Below are 24,085 nucleotides of genomic sequence, written 5' to 3'. Positions count from 1 at the left end.
TCACACCTAAACACGCATCCTGAGCCCGTATTCCGTGGCTGCAAGTCACACTGCCACTACCTAAGTGACTTAGGAGCTTAAGACCTATTTTTAAAAGTGACGCAGGTACTTACGAGCCAATGGGCAAGTCTACACTACAAAATTGTTTGCATGGCCATACTAGCTCCTTCTGTTGGCTGCAAGTGACCTAAGTGTTACGCCTCTCATGCAATTAAGTCAGTTTAGTGAGGGGCTTACATTGGTGGGAGCAACATTGTAGTGTAGACCAGACCTGAGCCTTATTCAGATTCCAAGAATCTTTCAGTAGAGCTTAAGCTGCTAAATCACCTACATCCTTTTGAAAACTTTATCCTGAGTGTTTTGCTCAACTGAAGCCTAAAAGACTTTAAATGCAGAGTATATTCCATTGGCTGGCTCCTTTGCAATTCTGGAGAGCATCTCCCTGGGACCAGGGTCTGACCTAATAGATCATCAATGGGATATCACAGCAGTGGCTTGGTTCTTTCACTCGCTGTGCACATGTGGGTGTGTATATGTGGTCAGATCCATAGTTTATCTATTCCCAAGGGAGAAATTCATTGAGTTAAAGTTGTAAATATGTATCAATAACTTACAGGGAGGAAAAAAAAAATTTTAGTGGAATGTTGTAGTTTAAAAACACAAATGGATGAAAGCCAAGAAGTTCAAAGTTAAAGTTCCACTAAAAAAAGGAGGGAACTGTGGAAAATGAAGAGATAAAATACCCCACACAACCTTAGCTCTGCCCGCATCTACCTGCCAGCATGTGTACTTTGCATGTTTGGTTATATGTCTTTCAATGTAAATAACAATAAAAAAGACACCTTTGTAAAGTTCTAGGTGCCATAACACAAAATTAATGCTATTTAAATGTTTATAATAGAACTAAAATCCTGCTGTTGGCTAGCAAAAATAGCCCCAACTCAAATCTGCTCTGTTGTTGGGCAGCATTTCACAGCTGTTAAATTACTTTTTAAATTAAGGCGAAACTACAGTAACATTAACAGTCCCCTTAGCTGATTTACATAGGGCATTTCTATGGGTCAAGATCAACAGAATGCTGTTTGGTTGAGTTACCACTGATATAACGGTCACACCACCCTATGGCGAGATTTGACAAGATTGCTACACAAAAGTGTATTTCTTCTTTTCAAATGTAATTTTCTTCTGTTCCCGTGTTTCTATAAAACAGAATCTTACAAAATTTAGCCCACAGGAGGAATTGAGGAAGAGGGCTGTTTTTCTGAGACTTACATTTTTTAGTATTTTGGGAATTCTTTATCACATACGGTAGGACTACTTTGCCCTGGGATCTGTCTGATGGGTCAGCCGCACCCACACTAAAATTCTTGGTGTTTTGATGCCCAAATTGTCCCCTCTATATAATCCCAGTTGCCCTAGATTGTGTCGTCATTGCCGCAGTGCCCAATCTCTGCTATATGAAAAGGATAGATTTAGCCACTTGCCATTGGCTTTTCATGACAGTCCTACACCTTCACTACCTCAGTCGTTACCTCTCCTCCCACTTTTCCTTCTTCCTTGCTGGCAGTCCAGAAACAGATGTGAGCCACAGGGTTTAGAGAGTGGGCAATGACATTGTTTAAACACATAAAACATAGGTAAAGTGAATGCAGCTAGACACACGCCCCTGTGATTTTTGGTGACCTAAAATAACTTGCACAGACGCTTGTGAATCAATTAGTTTTTTGTTGTATCTCGAACGTGGCCTGAATAAGCAGCTATGAATTATAGGGTTGTTATGCCATCAAAGGGAATTGGGTGATTGCCATAAACTTGAGTGAAGTTTGGTTCAGCAGAGCCCTGATCTGAAACGCATTGATCCCAGGGTACCCGTAGAGAGAGGATGATGTTTCAGTTAGGAGTCCTGGGTCCTATGCCCAGCTGTGCTACAGGTTTCTTGGGTCAAATTTTGCTCTTAAACGTGTGTGAGCCTGGAGTGATTCCCAAGGCGAGAGTGGCAGCTTCTGGGGTTATACTAGTAGTAGATGAGAATAGAATGTGACTCCATGGGGGACCTTGGCTGAAAGCTTCAGTGATGCACTAAGATCGCCAGTGATGGACATAAGTTGAATATCCAGCCAGACCACTTTAAGGACCTAGCTAGAGATCGACCAAGTGGTGTTCATTCTGCAAGGAGCTATGCCCCTTAGGGCTTTGCCATGGTGATGATGATGATGGGACCTTGACCAAGCCGCTTAAATCAACACTTTCAAAACTGAATGCCTGACGATAGGCACCTGAATAAGTTTAGCTTGATTGTTGAGCCTGCTGAGCTTCCACGGGTCCCATCAAAGCCGCTGGGTGCTGTGGACAATCAAGACACTTAATTTTGGCACCAAAATAAAGATTTAGGTGCTTAACTTCAGGCATCCACATTAAAGTCAAATGTTCAAACCTTTCTGCGTCTCCATTTCCCCATCCGTAAAATGGAACTTATTCCTCTCAGAAATGTTGTGTGGCTCAAAGGCTGCAAGGTGCTGAGGTCTGGCCCAGATCCAGCCAAGCTCCAAAGCATGTGCATAAATGTAAGCACATGAGGAATCCCACCGACTTCAAAGGGGATAAGCACGTGCTTAAGTGCTTCGCTGCATCTTGCAGGAGAGCACCAGTTAGTCAAAGTTTGAGTTAAGACCCTAAAGTGGAAGCCACTACGAAGTGGAGTTACTTTGGATTGAGCCAGGTGTGAGTGAGAGCAGAGTTTGGCTCAGGAAGTCATAACAGAGCCAAGAACTGAGCCCAGTAAACCTCGTTCCCAGTTCTGTGCTTTACCCTTCCTCTGGCTGCGGGTCTGTAACTTGGTGACTGAAAGTTGGTGACCCTTTCATAAGACTGCATTACAAGTCTCATCTTGCTTGCCACTGAACTGCCATATCTGTTGCACTCCCAAACTTCTGACCTCTGTCTAAGCCTCCTGCAAGGGAGTGTGTCAGTGGAGGGCATCCTGGTTCATGAGTAAAGAAAAGGAGTAAATCCTCTCCTCTCTTTCCTACTCGCTTGGTCAGGTCAGTGTCATTTATGCAGCCGTTTTCCCTGGATTACCGCACTCGTGATTTATTACTGGGTTTGCTCACTGAGACCCCTTGGGCTCTATGCAGCTAAACCCCTGCACCCATGCTCATCCCCTTCAGATGCAGTGGGGCTGCATATAAGCATAAGGGACTCCGATGTGGAGTGCATCGCAGGATCGGGGCCTGGGTCTTCTGTGACAGCCTGAGTAGATCTTGGTTTTGTATCATGTGAGGCAAATGAAACTGCAAATGCTTTATTTTGGTTTGTTCTTTTCTCCCGGGAGCCAGGTGGATGACGAGGGATGGGATAAGAGGCCATTGTCTAAAAGTGATTCTAAGAACGTAGCAAGGGACTAAATGAGAAAATCCCGATTTGCCAGCCACTGAGACGGGGCCTAGGGCACACTGAGGGTCAGCTAGAGAAAGCCTTGATGTGGACCAATGCATTCTTCCACCAGTAGGTGAAATGGCACTGGGATTTGGGGAGACCAGGGAAAGACCTGTAGTGACAGGGACTGCCATGCAGTCGACTTTCTAGCCACGTGAAAATAACCACACAGGTTTCACTCTCTCCATGCATCTGGGTTTTAAAAATAAAAACAGGAAGTTTAAAAAAAGAAATCTGTGTTTAAACTGCCGAGTCTTGAGTCCCTCTCGAGAGGCAGCGGCTGCGTTTGCATTACATAAAGGCGGGAGCGAGGGGGGATGATAGCAGACAGGGTGGCTGAAGGCAAGAACAGTGGACTTAGTTAGAATTCAGCCGTTAGATCTTTCCTTTCTCTCTGATGGCTGAGTGTGATTGACACTTACAAATTACCCAGCCAAAAGTGTCGAGTCTTTGACCCCTGAGTAACATCTTCGGCAAGCCTGAGATTTGCCAGCATTTTGTCATCTAATTACTACAAATCCCTTGAAAATTCACTGGCTGGTGAATTTTTAATGCGGGGCAATTTCAATGTGATGCATTGCCCAGATGGGTACGCGCGTGTGTGCTCTTTCACTCCCTCCCCCTTCTTTCTCATTCTCCCTCTCTCCCTGTCCCTCTACTCATTCTCTCCTTTTTTCTCTCTCTCTCTCTTCTCCTCCTCCTTCATCTCCATCCATTTTGCTTACCTTTATTTTGTGTGCATTAAAACTTTTCCCTGGAATTGGGGAGCAGCACTGTTCATTTTTAATGGGCATTTCACTTGGGCTGTGGCTTAGGGGACTTCACTTAGGGGTCTGTGTTTCTTTACCCCCACCACAAGGACTGGCTGCTTTCAAGTGCGTTGGTCTGGTCACTTTCAGCCTCCCCCCACCTCCACACTGCTGCATGCTATTGCTACATTGGCCTCTGCTGTGTACATTTGGTAGCAGAAGATTCTGTCCTGCTTTCTAAACAGTGATGAAAGGTAACAATGCTACATGGTGTTTTGTTTTTGGTTTTTCTGTTCCTTCAGGTCATCTGCTGATGGACCCAGAGAGAGTGAGTGGCATCCATCCACCTCTGTATTCTGCAACCAAGAAGATGAAGCACATTTGTTGCCATCTGAACCTGCTATGCCAGGCCTTTAAACCGGAGGACCAATTCTTGCTTCAGACACAGATCTGGTAGCCAGGCCCTTTAAAGCCAAAAGGGAAATGCCCCTTGAATCCACAGGTGGAAGACGAGCCTTTTCCATCTGCAAGCAACACATGCCCGTCAGCGTGCGCCTGGGGAAGGCCCTGTTAAACCAGAGAAGGATTTCAGGCTAGAACGTTAACTCCTTCACCTCAGCGAGGTGCACACCCACCAGCATTGCAATCTGGGGAGTTGGCCCTTCAGACTGAGAAAGCTACTCCCCAAGGGAACATCAGTCGTTTGTTTTCGTAACCGATTGTTCCTATTGCTTGAATAATTTAAAAAACATCCGTGTACATTAAAAAAAAAAATTCAAAACTGTTACTAAAAATAGGTGAATTCCTTTTTATTTCTGTTAACCACAACTGGTTGTTTATCCGAGCCCACGAGGAAGGTGAAAATGTTAGTGTTCATCTCTGTGCCTGTCATTTCTGTCCACGCTCGCAGCCAGCAGTGGCCTTTCACTTCCCCGGTTTCAAAGGAAAAGAAGCTTTTGCTTTTCAGCCGGGGGTACTGGTTTACATATGTACCCAGCTGATAAAGTATTTCACTTCACCCCCTTCCCCCTGGGATTTGCTGTCTTACATCAAAACTGCTCTGGCTAACAGAGGATGCAACAGATCACACATGTTTGCTGCAAATTTTCTATTTATTTATATATATGTTTTATCACTGCATAGCTTTAAAAAAAACCCTTCTTTCTGCTCTTGGCCTGATTTGCCTGGTTTCCCAAGGGAGTGGATGTGAGCCCAGTACTGCCTTCAGTCACAGTGTCAGCTTGCTCCCTGGGAAGGTGTCTTAAGGCTTCCCTGGAAGGTTACATCTTGCGGCTGCCTAAAATGATTCTGGAGTTTGGGATGCGGTCTCTATTCGTTCCCACCTGTAAAGAAGGGGTTTCAGATGTACTGAGCGTTGGCCTAACTCTGCTCCCATTGAAGGCTGTGGGCGTTTTGTCATTGAGATCACTGGGAAGCAGCATTAGGCGGATGCATGGTGCTTTTGAAAATCCCGCTCTGAGCATCAAGTGGGAAGTGGTTGCAGGATGCCAGGCATGGCCCAGCCTTGAACAGGGGCAAACCTGGGCCAAGTGGGGCAGACTCTAGTTCAGGAGATGGGAGTCCCACCACTGCCCCTTTCTCAAACGCAGGACGCGTGGTTTTCTGCCCTCTTAGATGGGGATGCACTGGGGAGATGTCAGTGACTCTTATAGCTGGTGGCTCAGGTTTTAAAAGGAGAATTTTAAATGGCGGTTTGCTCACTTTGAAATCAGTGGTATGAGTTGGGCCAATGCTGAGCAAGTGCTTTTTGAAAATCCTACCCCAAGTCTCTACTCAGAGGTACTGGGCGTCTGAGAAAGAACCATGTCATCTCAGAGGTAACTCCTTGGACTTGGCGGATCAGTCATCGTTTTGTAGAGGTCATTTACTCTTGGCATGAAATGGTTAAACTAGAGATGGGCATAGTGGTGTGGTTACCATTGGCAATGTGTGTGGCACTGCCCAGTGCACAAAACTAGTCCCAGTGCGAGCCCCAAAGAGCTCACAGTCTAAAAGATGCACACCCAGGAAATCTAGAGGTGGTGAAGACTTGGCGGATATAAATGTAGGCAGAGATTTTTCAATAGAGTCCAAGAGAAAGAGGCACCAAAAGCACTCAAATTCTGAAGCCTCGTGGGTAATAATCTCTCCCATAGTACCGGTAATTACTTTGCTTTTCGCCAGCGTCATAGAATCATAGAATATCAGGGTTGGAAGGGACCTCAGGAGGTCATCTAGTCTAACCCCCTGCTCAAAGCAGGACCGATCCCCAGTTAAATCATCCCAGCCAGGGCTTTGTCAAGCCTGACCTTAAAAACTTCTAAGGAAGGAGATTCCACCACCTCCCTCGGTAACGCATTCCAGTGTTTCACCACCCTCCGAGTGAAAAAGTTTTTCCTAATATCAAACCTAAACCTCTCCCACTGCAACTTGAGACCATTACTCCTTGTTCTGTCATCTGCTACCACTGAGAACAGTCTAGATCCATCCTCTTTGGAACCCCCTTTCGGGTAGTTGAAAGCAGCTATCAAATCCCCCCTCATTCTTCTCTTCTGCAGACTAAACAATCCCACTTCCCTCAGCCTCTCCTCATAAGTCATGTGTTCCAGTCCCCTAATCATTTTTGTTGCCCTCCGCTGGACGTTTTCCAATTTTTCCACATCCTTCTTGTAGTGTGGGGCCCAAAACTGGACACAGTACTCCAGATGAGGCCTCACCAATGTCGAATAGAGGGGAAGATCACGTCCCTCGATCTGCTGGCAATGCCCCTACTTCTACATCCCAAAATGCCATTGGTCTTCTTGGCAACAAGGGCACACTGTTGACTCACATCCAGCTTCTCGTCTACTGTAACCCCTAGATCCTTTTCTACAGAACTGCTGCCGAGCCATTCGGTCCCTAGTCTGTAGCAGTGCATGGGATTCTTCCTTCCTAAGTGCAGGACTCTGCACTTGTCCCTGTTGAACCTCATCAGATTTCTTTTGGCCCAATCCTCTAATTTGTCTAGGGCCCTCTGTATCCTATCCCTACCCTCCAGCGTATCTACCTCTCCTCCCAGTTTAGTGTCCTCTGCAAACTTGCTGAGGGTGCAATCCACACCATCCTCCAGATCATTTATGAAGATATTGAACAAAACCGGCCCGAGGACTGACCCTTGGGGCACTCCACTTGATACCGGCTGCCAACTAGACATGGAGCCATTGATCACTGCCCGTTGAGCCCGACAATCTAGCCAACTTACTATTCACCTTATAGTCCATTCATCCATCCCATACTTCTTTAACTTGCTGGCAAGTGTGGGAAACCGTGTCAAAAGCTTTGCTAAAGTCAAGGAACAACATGTCCGCTGCTTTCCCCTCATCCACAGAGCCAGTTATCTCATCATAGAAGGCAATTAGATTAGTCAGGCCTGACTTGCCCTTGGTGAATCCATTCTGACTGTTCCTGATCACTTTCCTTTCCTCTTAGTGCTTCAGAATCGATTCCTTGAGGACCTGCTTCATGATTTTTCCAGGGACTGAGGTGAGGCTGACTGGCCTGTAGTTCCCAGGATCCTCCTCCTTCCCTTTTTTAAAGATGGGCACTACATTAGCCTTTTTCCAGTCATCCGGGACCTCCCCATATCGCCATGAGTTTTCAAAGATAATGGCCAATGGCTCGGCAATCACATCCGCCAACTCCTTTAGCACTCTCGGATGCAGCACATCCGGCCCCATGGACTTGTGCTCATCCAGCTTTTCTAAATAGTCCCGAACCACTTCTTTCTCCACAGAGAAAAAAAAAAAAGCATTGAGTATGTTAGCTTTTTCCACATCCTCTGTCACTAGGCTGCTTCCCTCATTCAGTAAGGGGCCCACACTTTCCTTGACTTTCTTCTTGTTGCTAACATACCTGAAGAAACCTTTCTTGTTACTCTCTGTTCTGTGATCTCAAAGCATTAATGAACCCTCTCTGGAGCCCAGTGAGGGGCAGCGTTATGGTTCCTAGGGATACCCACTCTTGTAAGGCACCTCGCTACCACCTGCGCTTAGCGTGAAGAAGCCTTGTCTGTGCCTGTCAGCTCTACGACACCCCTAGCCACAGACCTCACAAGCACTCCCCCACCAGCCTACACAGCCTCTGCTGTCCCTCTGCAGGTTAGTGACAGATCCCGACGGCCCCCGAACCCTCTGAGCATCCTTCCGCTGTGTTCAGCCCCTGTTCCACTGGACATTCTCAGAATTACCGGACCTGCTGTTCCCAAAGGAATGGTACACCCCAGCTTACCCGTTATACCTGTTACCCGTTACACAATGGTCAGCCAGGAAGAGAAGTGTCTCCTGTCCATTGTGTGAATGGAACCTGTTTACTGCCTTCTGCTGACCTGTTTTACGTACCTTAAGAACAGTTTTCAGTGTGTGTATAAAAACATAGCTCTTTACGTATTCTCTGTACTTATATTTTGCAATGATTATGCTGATCAGAGTGAAACAGGCTTTCAGTACAGACCTTCCGTGACACACTTCGGTGAACTAGTATGTCAGTGAAAGCGGTCCTTGGGTCATAGACAGTTGTACATAAAGATGATACCCATTTCACAGCCTGTCCTTACTAACGTATACATAATCAGATAAGAACTTGATTCTGCAGTGACCTCTTCATAATCCTATCCTGGAGCAGAGCTTTTCAACTGGTCTGAGGAGCTTGTTGAAATCGTTGGGAATTACAACGGCATACATTGGTTTCAACTTTCAAAAGCAACTGGAGACTTGGGTTGTCTCCACTATTAAGTGCCCAACTTGAGATGTGTTAAAGAGGCCTAGTTTTCAGAGTGCGGGTGTTCAGATCTCAATCTGCACCCCCCAATATTGTGGCAGCCAAAGTCCGTTTAGAAAATTTAGGCCACTCTATATTCAGTAGAGAGTATATGGCATATAAGCACTGGTCATTGCATGTACATGTGCATAGGTGGTTTCAACCCCTATTTAAAGGAAAACTTCAATGTGGTATGAAATATACATTTTATCAATATATTTTAGGAATTTTAAAGAGTATGTCACTAAAAACAGCTTCAGAGACCCCAAAACAAAAAAAAAAACAGTCAAGAGGAAGCCATCCTCCCTGCAGGAAGTGCTATCTGATGATGTCATTTGAGACAGCATTTGAATTAATGAGAGGTGGGTGACATTAAAAATTGTAAGGTAAGGCCTCCTGATGCTTTTATAGCAGTTTAATTTAACCAGACATTTGTCAAAAAAAAGTAAAGCTCTTATAATATCCGGCTTTTTCCTCATGCTGGGCTATGTTTGTTGTGTGTCAGCGGCATCATCTGACTGGACTTCCGGGAAGTGGAGCCGATACTATGTGTGTATGGAGTTACTGGAACAGTAACTTTTAAACGTTGATTTTTTAATGCGTCTCACCTTATTTAATAAAAATAGCACATGGCCTCACTTCTACAGTAAAAAAAGAAAAATTAATGTAACAATCTGCCATCACAATGAAAAGCTCATAAATGGTTTTAAGGGTGTGCTCAAGCTTCCTGGGGCATTGTGGGAAGTGTAGTTAGAGGATCGCCATTCCAGGCTTTGAACTACAGAATGCTTGGAACTTAAGTCTAACCTGCTCTGTTAACAAGTTAGTGCTCGCTCATTTCTTCGGAACTTTACACACACAATTCCATTCGGGAACAGGTCACGGTCCGGGGGATAGTTAGTGTCGCTTTGTTCATGCAGATAGTTATGTGCACGCTCCCTCTACGAGGACTCCTTAAATGTAAATAGGTGGAGGAAATGTAGTGAAAAGGTGGAAATTAAACGGAATCACCATTAATATGGTGAATGTTACTGACAACTTTGCCATGGGGAAGGCCTAGCCCTTTTTAGCGACAGGTGCTGCCCCTCCCTCAGAATTGGCCAAAAGGGAGCAGCTGGACCTACTTTGTTTACCGAGACCTGCCACCTGCTGCCACGGGCTGCCACAGAGAGTGGGACAGGAGGTAACCATGACATATAGAGCAGAGGAGCCTGTGCCATCGTGACTGGCGGAGTCTACAAGGCCGCCTCCCCTTCAGCTGTGGTCTATCCTAGGTACTTTTACAGCCCTTGTTACCATAATATCTGAGCAGATTTATCACCCTACTGTGAGGTACATCAGTATTGTTCCCCGGGATGCACAATGTAGATTAAGTGATTTGCCCAAGGTCACACACGGGAAATCTGTGGCCTAGCTAGGAACTGAACCTGTGTTTCTTGAGTCCCAGCTGGGGGCTGTCTTTACTAGGCCATCTTTCTTACTACATTGCCAACAGCAGGATAAAGTACTTCTGCAACCACGGACTGGATTAAGTGGGTCCCATCGTATTTAAATCACCTAAGAAAATAGTGCTGTCTGTAAAACCACCAGCTCCACGTCCTGAGCTCCTTTGTGTTCTTTGGAGGTCTCCCAATGCTGCACTGAGCAGACCTGATCCCACTTAGCTTGTGGAGTCTGCTTGGCCCAGCACAAGGTGAGTACCTCAGCCACCCTCCTTGTGTGTTGTCCTCCTTGATGCTCCCATCTTCTGCCCAACCATTGAGCAAGAGGTTCCAACTCCCTTGGGAATGTGGCATTGCCAAGCGCCCTCTGGCCAGCCCATTGCACCTCCTTCATGCAGGCAGAGCTGGAGCACAGTTTATTACATCCAGGAGCAGGAGCAGAGCCCCGCAAAACAAAAAGGCAAACAGACCCGGAATAAACGTGCCCTGCTCTGCATGCTAGTGACTGGGCAGCAAATGCAAAGCGGGGTGGGCGAGCAAGAAGGTGGCTTTTCATAGGGAAAAATTCAGATTGTGCTGCTGGGAGTGTCGAGAGACCTTTGTGCAGAGTTTCTGAGTGTGTGGAATTAGACTGGGAGTGAGTGTGAAATTTTCAAAATCCCCCTGGATCTCACAAGGTAGGCGTGTCTCATTCTCACCCAGCAGACAGGCTGTCGAAGGGGGAGTGTATGGGAAGATGGGTTTTTTCCCCCTCCTTTCTGCTTTTCTGAATGACCATTCCCCCCTTTTCCCCCAATTTTTTTGCCACTAGAAATCACCCAAGCTTGTCCAGACAATGCAAGGGCAGGGAGTTATGCTGGGAAGATCATTTCTATGGGACAATGCATTCTCACTTGTCATCTGTCTGCTGGAGGAGGTGGGAGTAGCGGGGAGAGAGAGAGGTGGAGCAATCTAGTGTGAAATGTAACAATAAGAGCAAAAGTCAAGAGCCACCTCGCTCCTTCGTGGGTGAGGGACCTTCTGGAGGATCATGTGCTTGGGAAGGTGGTGGATGATTGAGTTTGACAGGCTCAGGTGAATTGCCTGTGGGCTATCTACAGATTTCTAATGCCCCATCACCAGGGTACCCAGGAAGTAAATGGTGTCATAAAAGGACGATGGGAGAATTCATAGAATCTTAGAATCACAGGATTGGAAGAGACCTCGGGAGGTCATCTAGTCCAACCCCCTGCTCAAAGCAGGACCAATTCCAACTAAATCATCCCAGCTAAGTCTTTGTCAAGCCGGGCCTTAAAAACTTCTAAGGATGGAGATTCCACCACCTCCCTAGGTAACCCATTCCAGTGCTTCACCACCCTCCTAGTGAAATAGTGTTTCCTCATATCCAACCTAGACCTCCAGCCTAACAAACACCGAAGAGCTCTGGTCAGGCCAGACAGCAGACATCCCTGCATTGGTACATCTCAGGAGCTGGGCAGATTTGCTCAGCAGTTCAGGCTCGCACCTGTATTTCACTCCCGTGGCTTCCCAGCAAAATGCCAAAGCCAGCCATGGACATGAGCTAACAGCCTGCCACGCAGAGAGAGCTTGAGGGATGGTGTGAGCCGTCTCCCTCCTCTGTTCACCTTAGTACTTTCATATTTGTAAGAGGCAGCTGTAGCCCGGAGAGAGTATTGCACTTTGTATGGAGTGTGGTCGCCTGTGTCCACTGGTCACTGCGAATGCCAGACATGCAGCCCCCGTGAGGCCTCTGCTACCCTTAGGACTGCATTGACTTTGGGGGTGGGCAGTGCATTGCAGAACTGGGAACTGTGCGGCTCACCCACAAAACGGCTTTGCAATTACAGTTGGCAGCACTCCATAAAACCCTGCGCTCCAGTTACACTGCAGCTCCTGTGTAACTAAGAAGTAATTAGTGCCACTTTCTATAGCGAGTAAAACCCAAATGTCAAACAATAACAAAGCTATTAAGTCACGTTTTTACTGCATATTTGAAGCCGGGCTCTGTGTGTGTGTCTCCTTTCTGCCAGAGCAATGGCGTTCCCTTTGGCTAGATTCATTTGCAGGAAGAGTCCATGATTTTAAAGTGACTGAGCAGTACAGATCCATGTTAATCACACACAGAGTTCACCCTCCTTAAGAGGGGACATCTGTCCTCTCGCCACACAGGGCACTTTGTCTCTCTCTTGGCAGAACACAGCTCCTGTTGGTCCCTCTCTGTTTGAGGTTGGTTTTCCTGTCCCTCGAAAATTTGGGATCTAAAAATTTTCCCAGCTGAAAAGTCAAAATCTTGAAAAGTTTTGCAAACTGAAAGTCATGAAGAATTTTGGTCCAGGTCAATCAGAACCTTTTGTTTCCAAGTAGACTTTTAATTTTTGTAACAATTCTTCACTTAGAAATTTAAGTGCGAAGTCTGTTGGAACCAGAGAACGGGCATTTTTTGTTGAGAAAATGTCTACATGAAACATTCTGACGACTTAGAAACTGGTGTCAAAAATATCTGGAGTCGAACAGATTGTCAGAACCAGCCCTTTTCCATGAACGGTTCCAGTTTGGATGCCTCTGCGTTTTCTGATGGAAAACTGTTTTTCTGGAAAATTGTCAACCAGCCCTAGTCACAATACAATGGTTCATCTCCATCTGCGTGTGTCCCATGTGTGCATCAGTGTCTGCGTGCAACTTGCCTTGGTAAAACCCTCTCTTGGATTCTGACTTGACCCCGCCCCATGGTCTGTGGGATCTCAAGTTATTGTGAAGGGGAAATCAGATGAGTTTGCCGCCCTATCCCATAGCTGAATGGGGGCACATGAAGGTCTGGCAGTCGTGTTTCCTCCCCCTCTATTCACCCTGCTGGCATCAGAGACAGGGCCATCCTGTGAGCCGCAGATCTTTCATGGGACATAGCTCTATGCGCCCCCAAAGCACAGGAGGTGCTGGCTGGGTTTGTGCTTCGGCCCAGCCTAGATTCCAATGCAGATTCTTAAGGAGGTGCTTTTTCCCCCGTGGCTTCTTCAGCAAAGCCCAGTCAACTGGCACTTGCATCATCCTGTGGCTTACACTCTTTGGTGGGGCTCTGCCAACACCCAAAGGCCAGGCAGCAGCTGCTCCATGGCTTTGGGATTGTAACTTCACCCAGCTCACCAGAAACGTCCCTGTCCTTTCTTATATCGGCCTACTCAGCAAAGGGTCACCCTTCTATTGTGTTCTTCTGCGTAGGTTCTTATCCACCCTGTGATGGGCCTCGGCTCACCACTGCGGCACCTCCTGCTGGATGTCCCAGGGATCAGCTCTGCTAGTCAGTGCGCCCTCTTCTGGCGGTGTCTCGCCTGCCATCACCTCCACTCCTGGACCCGTGTCACCCCAAGGACTGTGGCATCCTCTTCAAGACATAGCCCTCCAGCTGTGTCACACTCAGTTCTTCCCCCTTCCAGGGGAACGGCTGTCCACTGTCCAGCCACTTCCTTGGTAGCAGTTAGGGGAAAGGCGGGGACCCAGGCCCAGCCACTACTTCAGGTCCCATCCCAGGGACCCTGTAGATGGCAGCCACATGCGATGTCCCCGCCAACCCCTTAGCCTACTTCCCTGGGCCACTTCCCCGCAGCCCCAGCACCTTCTCCGCTCCTGTCTCAGGGCCCCAGCTTGTCAGCAGTCCGCTAGGAGCTCACTCTTGCTCCCCTGATCCTGCCCAGCACTGCTCTGTCCAAGGTGCTAGCTGACCTCTGCCTGCAAGGCAGCCAGTCGTCTTTCTTTCTTTCTTTCTTTCTTTCTTTCTTTCTTTCTTTCTTTCTTTCTTTCTCTCTCTCTCTCCCTCCCTCCCTGAGCTCCAGGGAGTGACTGACCTGCTCTGCCCTGCAGCTCTTCTTATATGGGCCCGTCCAGACATAATTGGCTGCTCCTCACAGCCCCTCTCCAATTGGCTGTCTCCTGCACAGCCTCCCTAAGGTCCTATTAACCCTTTATGGGCTAGTGTGGGACAAACGCCCCATCACACACCCCCATCACAGCAGTCTCTGAGTACTTCCTGTGGTACATTCATTCTCTTGCCCTTTTCTGAGGGGAGAATCGGATGTGCAGTGGATCATTTGGTTTTGATTTTTTAAATGGACGCATTGCTCCGCATGTAGAGAAGGCAGGTCAGAGAAGTCCACCATGAATCAGAAGGTGGGGAGGTTTGAGATGGTCCTCAGTGCTTGTGTTCATTGAACAGTCTAAAAACGAGCTTTACCCTGGTGGTAGAAGGTTCTATTGTGTCTGGGGAGTGGAGTTGCTGATCACCATCTTCATCCCGGAGCTTTAGATTATTTTTGAGGTGTCCAGGGCCCAGGCCGCTGAGCGTCTTGAAACTAAGGACTGAGACCTTGAACTTGACACCTCAGAGAATCATAGAAGTTAGAGATAGAAAACATCTGAGATCGTGCAGTCCGGGCCCTGGCAGTGCACTGGTTGGATTATTGGGGCTAGGGGGCTGCCATGAAACAGTTCTTTCCACATGGGAATTGTGACCATAGCCTCCAAGACACTTTCCCTCTCCTGATGATGCTGGGTGAAAGTTACCAAGTTCAGACATGGAAGTCCCGACTCCCAGGCACAGGTACTGATCATTAGGACACAGCACCTCTCAAGTCTTTAAGGGACACCTATCAAGCTATTACTGTAGCTCTGCACCTTATCCTCTAATTCGGACTCTAGTTTTGAATTATTTGGGGGTGTACGTGAATGTAAGTACTCAGGGAAGTAGCTGATAATGCTGGCTAGAGCCAGACATTGTATAACGCAGGGGTTGTGATCTCTGGTTGGAGCAAGGGAGGAGCCTGGTCCTGAGCACTATAGAGTACCCCCAGCCCTGCTCTCTCACATCAGCTCTGCAGCTGCCCCTCAATCCTGACCTGTAGCACCCCTGCTATTCCAGTCCTGCCCCCTTAGCCCAGGTCTGCCAATGTCGCTCAGTCCTGGCCTACAATACCCCCCTTGCTTTTCCAGTCCTGGGCTAGTGCTCTCCTTGGGCCTGCAGTCCCAGCGATGCCAAACTGTCCCATCACTCCATGCTTTCGTGAAACGGACAAACGCGTGACAGGGATGAAATTTCAGCTCAGGTAATTTCACTGGGACCTGCAGCAAAATGTTTTGACTTTGGCTAAAAGGCTAGTGAGTGCCTTGACCTCCTGGATCCTGACAGGGATCTTATAGATCCTTGGGATCCAGCTCAGACATTGCAGCTCTCTGCTTGAATAGGCTGGCTTGGTCATGTTCTGTTTTGTTGACATGACCGTAGCCGGACAAGAGCCAAATGCGGCCCTGCCTAGCACATCTCAGGCTGGTCCATCTAAGTGGGCAGCTGAGCCACGGTTCCCCCGTTCCAGAGACAAACCCACCCCCATCTGTACACAGAAGGGAGGCGACGGTGCCTTGTAACACCCTCGTCCGTTGCCAAGGCAGCGGCTGTGGCGTGTCACAGGCGGCATGAATTACTGCAGCAGCATATGCCCCAAGGCTTTCTGTGTAAAGCCCGGCCTGCAGTGAAATGGGATCCGGGAGCGGGGCAGCGAGGGCAGCCGTAAATCGCCCTTGGAGCTGGCACACGGAGATGAAGCACAGCTCTGGCCTCTCGGCTGGGGGAGGAGGGGGGCTGTGTTGCCAGTGGCATGTGCTTGACAGAGGCCACGGCTCTGCATAGCCTCAGGCTGCCTGGGTGTGCTCATGTGGAGTCGGCAGGTAGCGCGGCATACTGAGCAGAGCGGGAGCGCTGACCTTGGACCTGCGCCTGCCTGCTGCACAGCATTCCCTGCTGCTCTCCTTTATCCACGCTTACCCGCTCTCCGGTTTCCCCTCCTTCCCTCGCGCTGCTTTTCTCCGGCTCTCTCCCTTCCCGCCGAACTTGTAGGAGTAACAGAAAGTCATTTATCTGCCTGGAGCGTTGCTCTAGGAACCTTCTCTTCTCCAAAGCCAAAATCTGGTCTCTTTGTTCGGGGGGATTTTATGCACTTCTGTTGGGCTCTTTTGTTTGTTTTTCAATGTCTCCAGACTATAAACCACAAACGCTTTGTCTCTCAAAGGGACACTGCTCGTTGACTGGAGTTTCAGCTTGAAGGTTGTTTTTTAGAGGCAGTTTCATTTGGCAGCTAGGCTGGGTTGGAGGAGAACTGGGTTCTATGCCCAGCCCTGCCACAGATTTTCTGGGTGATCTTGGGCAAGTCATTTCCCCTCTCTGTGCCTCAGTTTCCCCAACCACCCTTTGTCTTGTCTGCTTAGATTGTGTGCTTTTCATAGCACTCTGTGTCTGTACAGCACCTATTTCAATGGGGCCCCTATCTCAGATAAGGCTTCTAGATGCTACTGTAATATAAATACATACAAATAATAGGCTTTATTGTAAGTATATAAAATAAACCGTGCTAGTCTCTGTTATGAAAATGTGCCTTCAGGATTTTTAACGTCTTTGAAAGGGGAGGCGGATGTGGGCTGATACAAGGTAGTGAACCACACACCTCCATCCCCCCAAAGCCTGTGGTGTGCGGATTGCATGTCAGAAGCTGGATTAGACACTGAGCCTGATTTTTTTCTCCCTTACACCCCTCTCAGGCCAGCACTTCTCCCCTGATTTCAGTGACGCCGCTCCTGATTCACATCAGTGCACACAGGAGAAGGAATCGAGTGCTGTGCCTTATGAGCAGCACCCAAACCAGCCAGTTTAAATGCTCAAGCTGAGTTCAGTGCACAAAGTAAATGTATGTGTTAAGTGAACAACCAAATTCTGTCCTTGGGGATGTTGGTGGAAAGCTGGTGTAACTCCATTGAAGGCAGCAGGGTTACTCTGAACTACACTGGTGTGTAGCTGATGGAAGAGTTTCACACTAATTTAGATTTTAAAAATTATATGGACTGTAATAATGGCAAGTGTTGTCAGGGCCTCAGCTAGGGACATTACTTCTCAAAATCAAGGATTTTGATCTTGAGAGGGACCCTTCTGAATGCATCTAGGTTTAAACAAAGTGGAACTACTGTCAAATGCTTTATGATTCAGAAACGGGCCTTTGTTCAGTGCACGCTGGAAACGGACTGTAGCCATAAAAGGCAATTAGTTCCCTGATGCATAGGCTCTTTGAGTCAACGCTTCATTCTCGGTTCTGATTTCTTGCCTCACCCTCGTACTGGTCCCCAGACTCAAGGGAGATGTCTCCCTCCCTCCCTCCCTCCCAGGTCTCCAAGTGAGTGCAAAGCGGCAGGAGTAGAATCAAGTGGGTCACCAGCAGTGGTATAAGATCTCCGGGGCTGAGTGACAGGCGGGAGAAGGGTTGATAGAACCCAGACAGTGTTACTGGCAAGATGGAGTGTGGCTTCATTGGGGTCAGGGAGTGGGACTCCCATTGACTTCAAAGGCCCAGGCTAGATTCTTCAGAGTTTCACGGTGGTCAGCCCAGCAACATCCAGACTAAGGCCCTGCCCCAAAGAGCTGACAGTTTAAAGAGACAAGCCAAAGAGGGGCAGAAAGGAAAGAATCATTCTCCCTATTTCACAGGTTCAGAGTGGAGGCCAAAAGACTGTAAGTGACTTGCCTCCGGTCACCCAGAAGGCCTGGGGTAGAATCACTAGGCCCATCATTCCAGTCTACTGTGCCCCAAGCATTGCCCCAAATGACCAAAGCAGCTGTGGCCCCCAACCCAGAAAACTGACAGGGGCACGGGCATGCCATGTTGGCTCCACTCCTTCCTTGTATGAGCTTTAGTGCGCCCTAATTTCTGTTCTTCTGCTCCCTCTCCAGGAACCGTCTGCTGAGCTCCAGGGGCTGAAAGACCCTCGGTAAATCCAAGTTCCTGCAATGCTTGTTCCTGCCTGGGCTGTCCTGCTATACAGCAGGTGCGTTCTGGCTGGTGCAGTTGGACGGCACTCGGGCACTTCAATGAGGCTTTCTGCGTAGCAGCCATTATATTTTTAAATCATTTTTCTTCTTCCCCCACTCCACACATTTTAAAAACTTTAAAAAGAGGGGGAGGCACCCTAAGGACTTCTAGCAGATCCAAACCCCTAAAACAAAGGGTGTTCATGGGGGGGAGCACAAACACCCCTAGAGGTTTTGTCCCCACTTGCGTAACTCTTGCTGCACTTGCCAGCTCAGGAATAGTCCTGCAGCTTCAGCTCTTTGCCCCACCCCACTGTGCCCCAGTGCAGCAAAGCATTTGAAAATGTGCTTATCTTTAAGGGGGATGGCATTTTCAAAGGTGCCTGTGCACATTCGGCACCCAACTCTGACTGGCTTTGAATGGGATTTGGGCAGCTAAACTCCCTCCGGGCCCTTGGAAAATCTCCGGCCTGTATGCCTAAATCCTGTTGATTTCAGCAGGCCTTAAATACGTGTGTCGAGTTAAGCAGGCACTTAAGAGCTTTGCTGAATCAGGGCCTAACGGGGGCATTGCCTTCCCTCAGCCCTGTTGGAGCACAGTAGGATGGCATATAAAAACGTGATCATTTGCCAAATCTGTGCTTTCATTCTGCTGCACGCCTCTCCCCCCCCCCCCCCGTGCCTGGGCATAGGGGGAGCACCTTATAGGCAGAAATGCCCCTAGGCCCCATCCCCACTCCACCCTGTTCCCCAAGATTCCCCCTCATTCCTCCCCCTCCGTCAAGGCCCTGCCCGTGCTCCACCTCTTCCCACTCCTGCTCCGCTTCCTCCTTGAGGCCCCTGCCCACTCACTGCTCTCTGCCCTCCCCCAAGCCCCCACAGCTGTTGGGCAGCATCTCCCATCAGCTAATCAGGGGCCCCGCCAAACAGCTGATTGGGGGTGCTGCCAAACAGTTGTGGCTGGTGGGTGTTGAGCACCCACCTTTTTTCCCCCACGGGTGCTCCAGCCCTGCAGCACCCACAGACTTGGCACCTATGGACATGGGAGATGCCTGTAATATTTCATGAATTTTATATGTTCTATCTGTCTGATTGACTGTTATGGTAGTACTTGCCGTAGGGTTACGAAGGGTTAATGCCCTCCTGTCCAGGAGACAGTTAGCTTCACGGTGCCCTGCTTACCAATACTTAAAGGACAGTGCAAGGGTCTTTCCCCTTAGAGTTTACCTTGGTCCATGCTGAGGCCACCTGGCTGGCAAGCAGGGGTGTAATCTCGGGGGGCTTCCAGGCAGGCAACTGCAGAACTTTGGAAAGGAAGAGAAGCACAGGGGGAGACAGGCAAGTTACAGGACTGCCAACCCCAAATGTTCCAAAATCATGAGTCAGGCTCACCACCAATCACAAGATTGGCTTTAAAATTGTGAGAGTAGGTAAAAATACTAGATTTGTTGGTTTTTTTTAATTTGCTTTCTGCTTTTTGAGCCTCTAGGGTGCACTGAGGTCACATTTTGATGCTTTCTCCACAGCTCCGAGGGCCAGAAGCTTACTGTTTCTCTAAGAATCAAGGCTGAAATCATCACATCTCCACGTGACTCCAGGAGCTGGGGCTTTAAGGAAAACAATGATTATCCTGAGACCCATGACAGGGTCATGAGAGTTGGTAACAACTGAAGTTCTGTCTTCACTGCAAAAAAAACCGAAGATGTGTTCTTGGTTTGGGTTAAAATAGCAGTCAAGACACAGCAATTTGGGTTTAAACTAGGATGACCAGATAGGAAGAGTGAAAAATGGGGATGGGAGGAGTTGAGTTGAGCCCTAATGTATTTACAAGCCAAGTTGCTGTGTCTTCATTGCTGTTTTAACCCAAATTAGGAACACACCTTGTTTTGCAGTGCAGACATACTTGCAGGGAAGCAGTCTGAGCCCCAGTCCCTGGAGGTGGGGGTGTTTGGGATAAGCTAGGCCTCCCTAAGCATCTCGGTAAGATACAGATGTGCTTAGACCTTCCATTGTGTTAAGAACCCTGTGCTCTGTTGATGCTTTGTTCCTACTTTTTGAAATTAAAAATACTTTATTCTGAAAAGTTTGCTTTGAGGTCCCCGTGCTCACTCCAGCTCCTGAAGGGAAAGCCTGCAGGTCACTAGACCCAGTTGATCCTGCTGAGCAATCACAGCTGATGCCCAGGGAATTACAGCAGAGACTGGTCTGAGAATGGGGTAATCATGGTTTTGCCCCTTGTATAGTTACAGGCAAAGGGCCTAACAGCTGAGTGGGGTGTGTTCAGTGAGATTGGAAGCAGGGGTTCAAGGGGCAGCTAGCCCTGTATCTGTGACATAGAACAAGACGCATATAACAGATTCTCAATTCACTGGCAATTCCGAAAAATCAGAAGAGAAAAATCATTTGTGGTTAAACCAAAAACTATTTTTTTCAAAAGTTTTGGAGAATCAAACAGTCTGGAAGAAAAATTGCTTGAAGTCAAACAAAACATGTGAGTTCGGTGTTGAGCATTTGTAACCAGGTTTGATGGTTTTTATTAAAAAATTTAACAGAGTTTTAAAATGAAACCATTTTATTCTAAGAAATCAAACATTTTGTTTTGAAAACATCCAAATGAAACACTTTGATTTTTTTAGAACTACTTTTAGGGTTTCCAGCTGACACAGGTCTGGGAACCAGACTTGACCTTGTGAAAGGTTTCCGTGCTGCCACATCTGCAGTTTTCAACGAAAAAAGTTTCATACACAAAATTTGATCCAGTTGCACTGGGAGAATAGGAAATAACCTAGAATCTACAAAATAGCTTTAAAATAAAAACACCCTGAAGCCTAAATGAGCCTCCATGTTAAACAACTTTAAAGAAACTGTGGTTTAATGTATTTTAACATAACCACGGCGCTGTGGGAAATGTCCTACCACTAGAGGGAGCAGTGCTCAAGTCTTGACCTTGCCTCTCACTCCCCAAGGAGCCAGGATAGGTGCAGTTTCAGCTTGGCTTGCGTACACTGTTCCTATTGCTTCTCTGATGACTTGAGCAAGGCTCTGAGGCATCCTGGCTGCTGTCTTGTGGTCATGGTTGTCTTGAATGGTTTAGCCCATTGCTGCAGAATAGTCTGGGATATGAAGTTGTCTCCAGGTTTGCTGGGGTGTCGCCACAACACAAAAGCTCTGGGGAGGATGCAGGGAAGAGGAAAGGCTGCCCTCCCTCCTTTCTTTGATGCAATGATCTGAGAGCTGCTGGAATGCAGGGAATCCATGGTTTCGGTCCAATATCCCTTCCCAGGGCAATTTTGTATCTGGCAGTGTAGTCTAGTGGCTAGAGCACTCGCCTGGGGGTCAGGAAATGACCTTGGGCAAGTCATTTCCCCTCTATGGCTCAGTTTGCTCATGCACCCGGTGTCCTGTCCATTTATACTGTGAGCTGGTTAGGGCACGGCCTGTCTCTAGCACCTAGCACAATGGGACCCCAATCTCAGCTGGGCCTCTGGACTCTACTGCAATATAACACTGATACAGCAGCTCATAGGAGTGGATCTGTGGATGCAGCATGTGCTAGGCCTTGGTGGTCTGTAGCGAATTCACCAGCTCAATCCTCCCTCCTGGGGAAAGGGTGAAGAAGCAACTGTCATTGCTGACATTGCACCTCTGGGCTCTGATGGACAACGGGGACGACCTGATGGCAAAGACCTTCCTAGACACATGGATCCAGATGCCCCAAGGTATTTAGGAGCCTGATTCCCACTGCGATCCATGGGAGTTAGGTTCCTAAATATCTCAGTGGACCTAAGCCTTAGCCTTTTGCCCCCTCCACGTTTGCGGCTGAAGCAAGATGCTGTTGTGAAGTACGGGAAAGTTCAGAGCAATTAGGCAAAGGGGGTGGAAGTATCTTTCTGTCCAGTTCCTAGCGCACCCAAGTCCCTGCAGTAGCTGGGCAACCCAGGGAGGAGAGGGCAGGAGGGTGGGGAAATCCAGCCTGAAGGGTGTGGAGTTGATGGATAATAAAGGGAAGATTCCCCAGTCAGACCACTGAATGATAGCCCCTTCCACCAGGGATCTGATGGGCTCTGTATCTGGCCTTTCCCTGTGAACCTCTGCAAATGGTTGCCCACTTGTGCCACCCAGGGCTGAGTGCTGCAGGGTTGGGGCAACCAAGCTTTGCCACACAGTACATGCCTGAGCAGTAAGTGAATCTAACTGGAAATGGAGCCTCTATCTTTACTGCAAAACTCCCTTCTCCTGGAGGAGTGCAAATGGGAAAAGCAAGTGTTCTCCTCCAGCGCTCGCAGCACAGTGCATGGGAACAGTCCTGGAGCAGGAAGACGGGCTGCAGGCCAAACGTACATTGGCAGAGTTTGCTAAGGAAAGCAGGACTGCAAGAGTGTCTCAGGCCAGGAGTCAAGTGGGAAGTGCAGAGCAGGAGACTGGGGCTGGAATGGCATGGGGAGCGGCAGGGCATTGGTAAAGCTCCCTGGCCTGGAGTCAGAGCGGTGCTGCGAGGTCCGGCCTGAGGTCCTCTGGCAGAGTCGTGTGTGGGAGGCCAGAACAGGAGTAGCAGGGGGCTATGGAGTGGCACTGGGGTGCATCAGCAGAAATATCAGCACTGAAATAGCAGGGGATGTGGCAGGATCGAGACTGAGGCCAGGGGCATGAGGGCAGTGTGCACAGCCCTGCCGCCCATTCCCTATCACCTTCCCCACTGTCCCAAACCCAAAGATTTCCTCGGCTGGTTTCTTGCGTCTTTTACACTCAGCTCCCCATCATGCCCGTCAGGGTGCTGTGAAAAGGTGATAACCCCAATGGGAAAGCCCTGAGGCAGCCAGCCAGTTGTGGGGCTGCTCCCCTTCCTCCCCTCCCGGGGCTGGCTCTAGCCCCTGGGAACAAGCCCAGGGACCGAGTGTCCCTGCTTGTTCGACTCCGAGGAGTGGGCGAGAGCGAGATAGCGTGAGGAAAAGGACGTGTCAAATCAATCATATTTAAACAAAAGCCTCTCTAGCCCAAGGGGCCTTTTAAAAGCTGCTTATTTAATTAAAAGTCCCATTTTCCATATTTATGGCCCTTATTCAGTTAAATATTAACCGCCTGGGCCAGGGCTGGTTTATTCTCTGGGAAGAGACGTGTTGGGAGGTTCATTACTGCTGCCTGGATTTATCAGATAGCCTCGCTGCCAGACAGCTGGATCAATGAGGAACCGTGCTCGCCACAAACACGCCGACACTGCTGGGCAGGCCGAGGCAGGAGGGGAGGGGGTGGGCAGAGAGCTCGGCTCTTAAGAGCTGGGTGGGCTTCAGGGGGGCATGGGAGGGTTGGTCGCAGGTCCTGGGGTGTGGTAAGAAGACAGGAGCAGGAGGAAGGGGAAAGCTGGTGTTTGCCCAATCCCATGTGCAGGGGAGGTGAGGGACCCGTGGAAGGAGGAAGTAGCAGGAATAGGTTGGTCTAAGGTGGTCCTAGACCCCGGCTTGTAACCCTGGGGGAGGAGGAGATGTGCAGTCTCACTTCATGTCATGATGGAGGGTGGAAACGCGATGCTTTGGGGTGGCCCAGGGGATTGTATTGGGAAGGGAGTTTTCGTACTGGGCTGTGGATAGCCCGACACAGACAGCACAGACCCCCTGCCCTGGAGGGAGCTTCGGTCCCATACCTACCTGCGGAAGCTGCACCCCTTCGAGACCTCGTCAGCAAACTGCTATTTGCCTAGACGTCTCCAGTCGGGGCAGCTGAGCTGGTTCCCTGTGACCTCAAATTCAGGAAGCCTCCCAGGCTGAGGCCTGACCACCTAACGTGAGAGTCCCAGGATGGGGTTGGAGCTGGTGTCCAGGTCTCTGTGCTGG

General features: G+C 48.7%; 1 protein-coding gene across 3 annotated transcripts in view; it reads left to right on the top strand.

Annotated features, from left to right (window-relative positions):
- The window catches only part of RBM19 (RNA binding motif protein 19), a 143,370-nt gene extending 123,053 nt beyond the window's left edge, over window positions 1–20,317 (top strand). Inside the window, exons 25-26 of one of the 3 annotated variants that reach the window (XR_014714219.1) lie at window positions 18,180–18,274; window positions 19,784–20,317. The gene's annotated coding sequence lies outside the window, so the exon portion shown is untranslated. Of the gene's footprint in view, window positions 1–4,486; window positions 4,965–18,179; window positions 18,312–19,783 lie in introns of those variants that run through there. The other 2 variants (XM_084648802.1, XM_084648801.1) reach the window with 2 other exon arrangements.
- Window positions 20,318–24,085: the final 3,768 nt, after the last annotated feature.

This window comes from Lepidochelys olivacea (genome assembly GCF_965140295.1).
Source record: "Lepidochelys olivacea isolate rLepOli2 genome assembly, chromosome: 15".
NCBI lineage: Eukaryota > Metazoa > Chordata > Testudines > Cheloniidae > Lepidochelys > Lepidochelys olivacea.
Note: the sequence above shows the minus strand (reverse complement) of the source record. Positions and strands in the feature narration are given on the sequence as shown.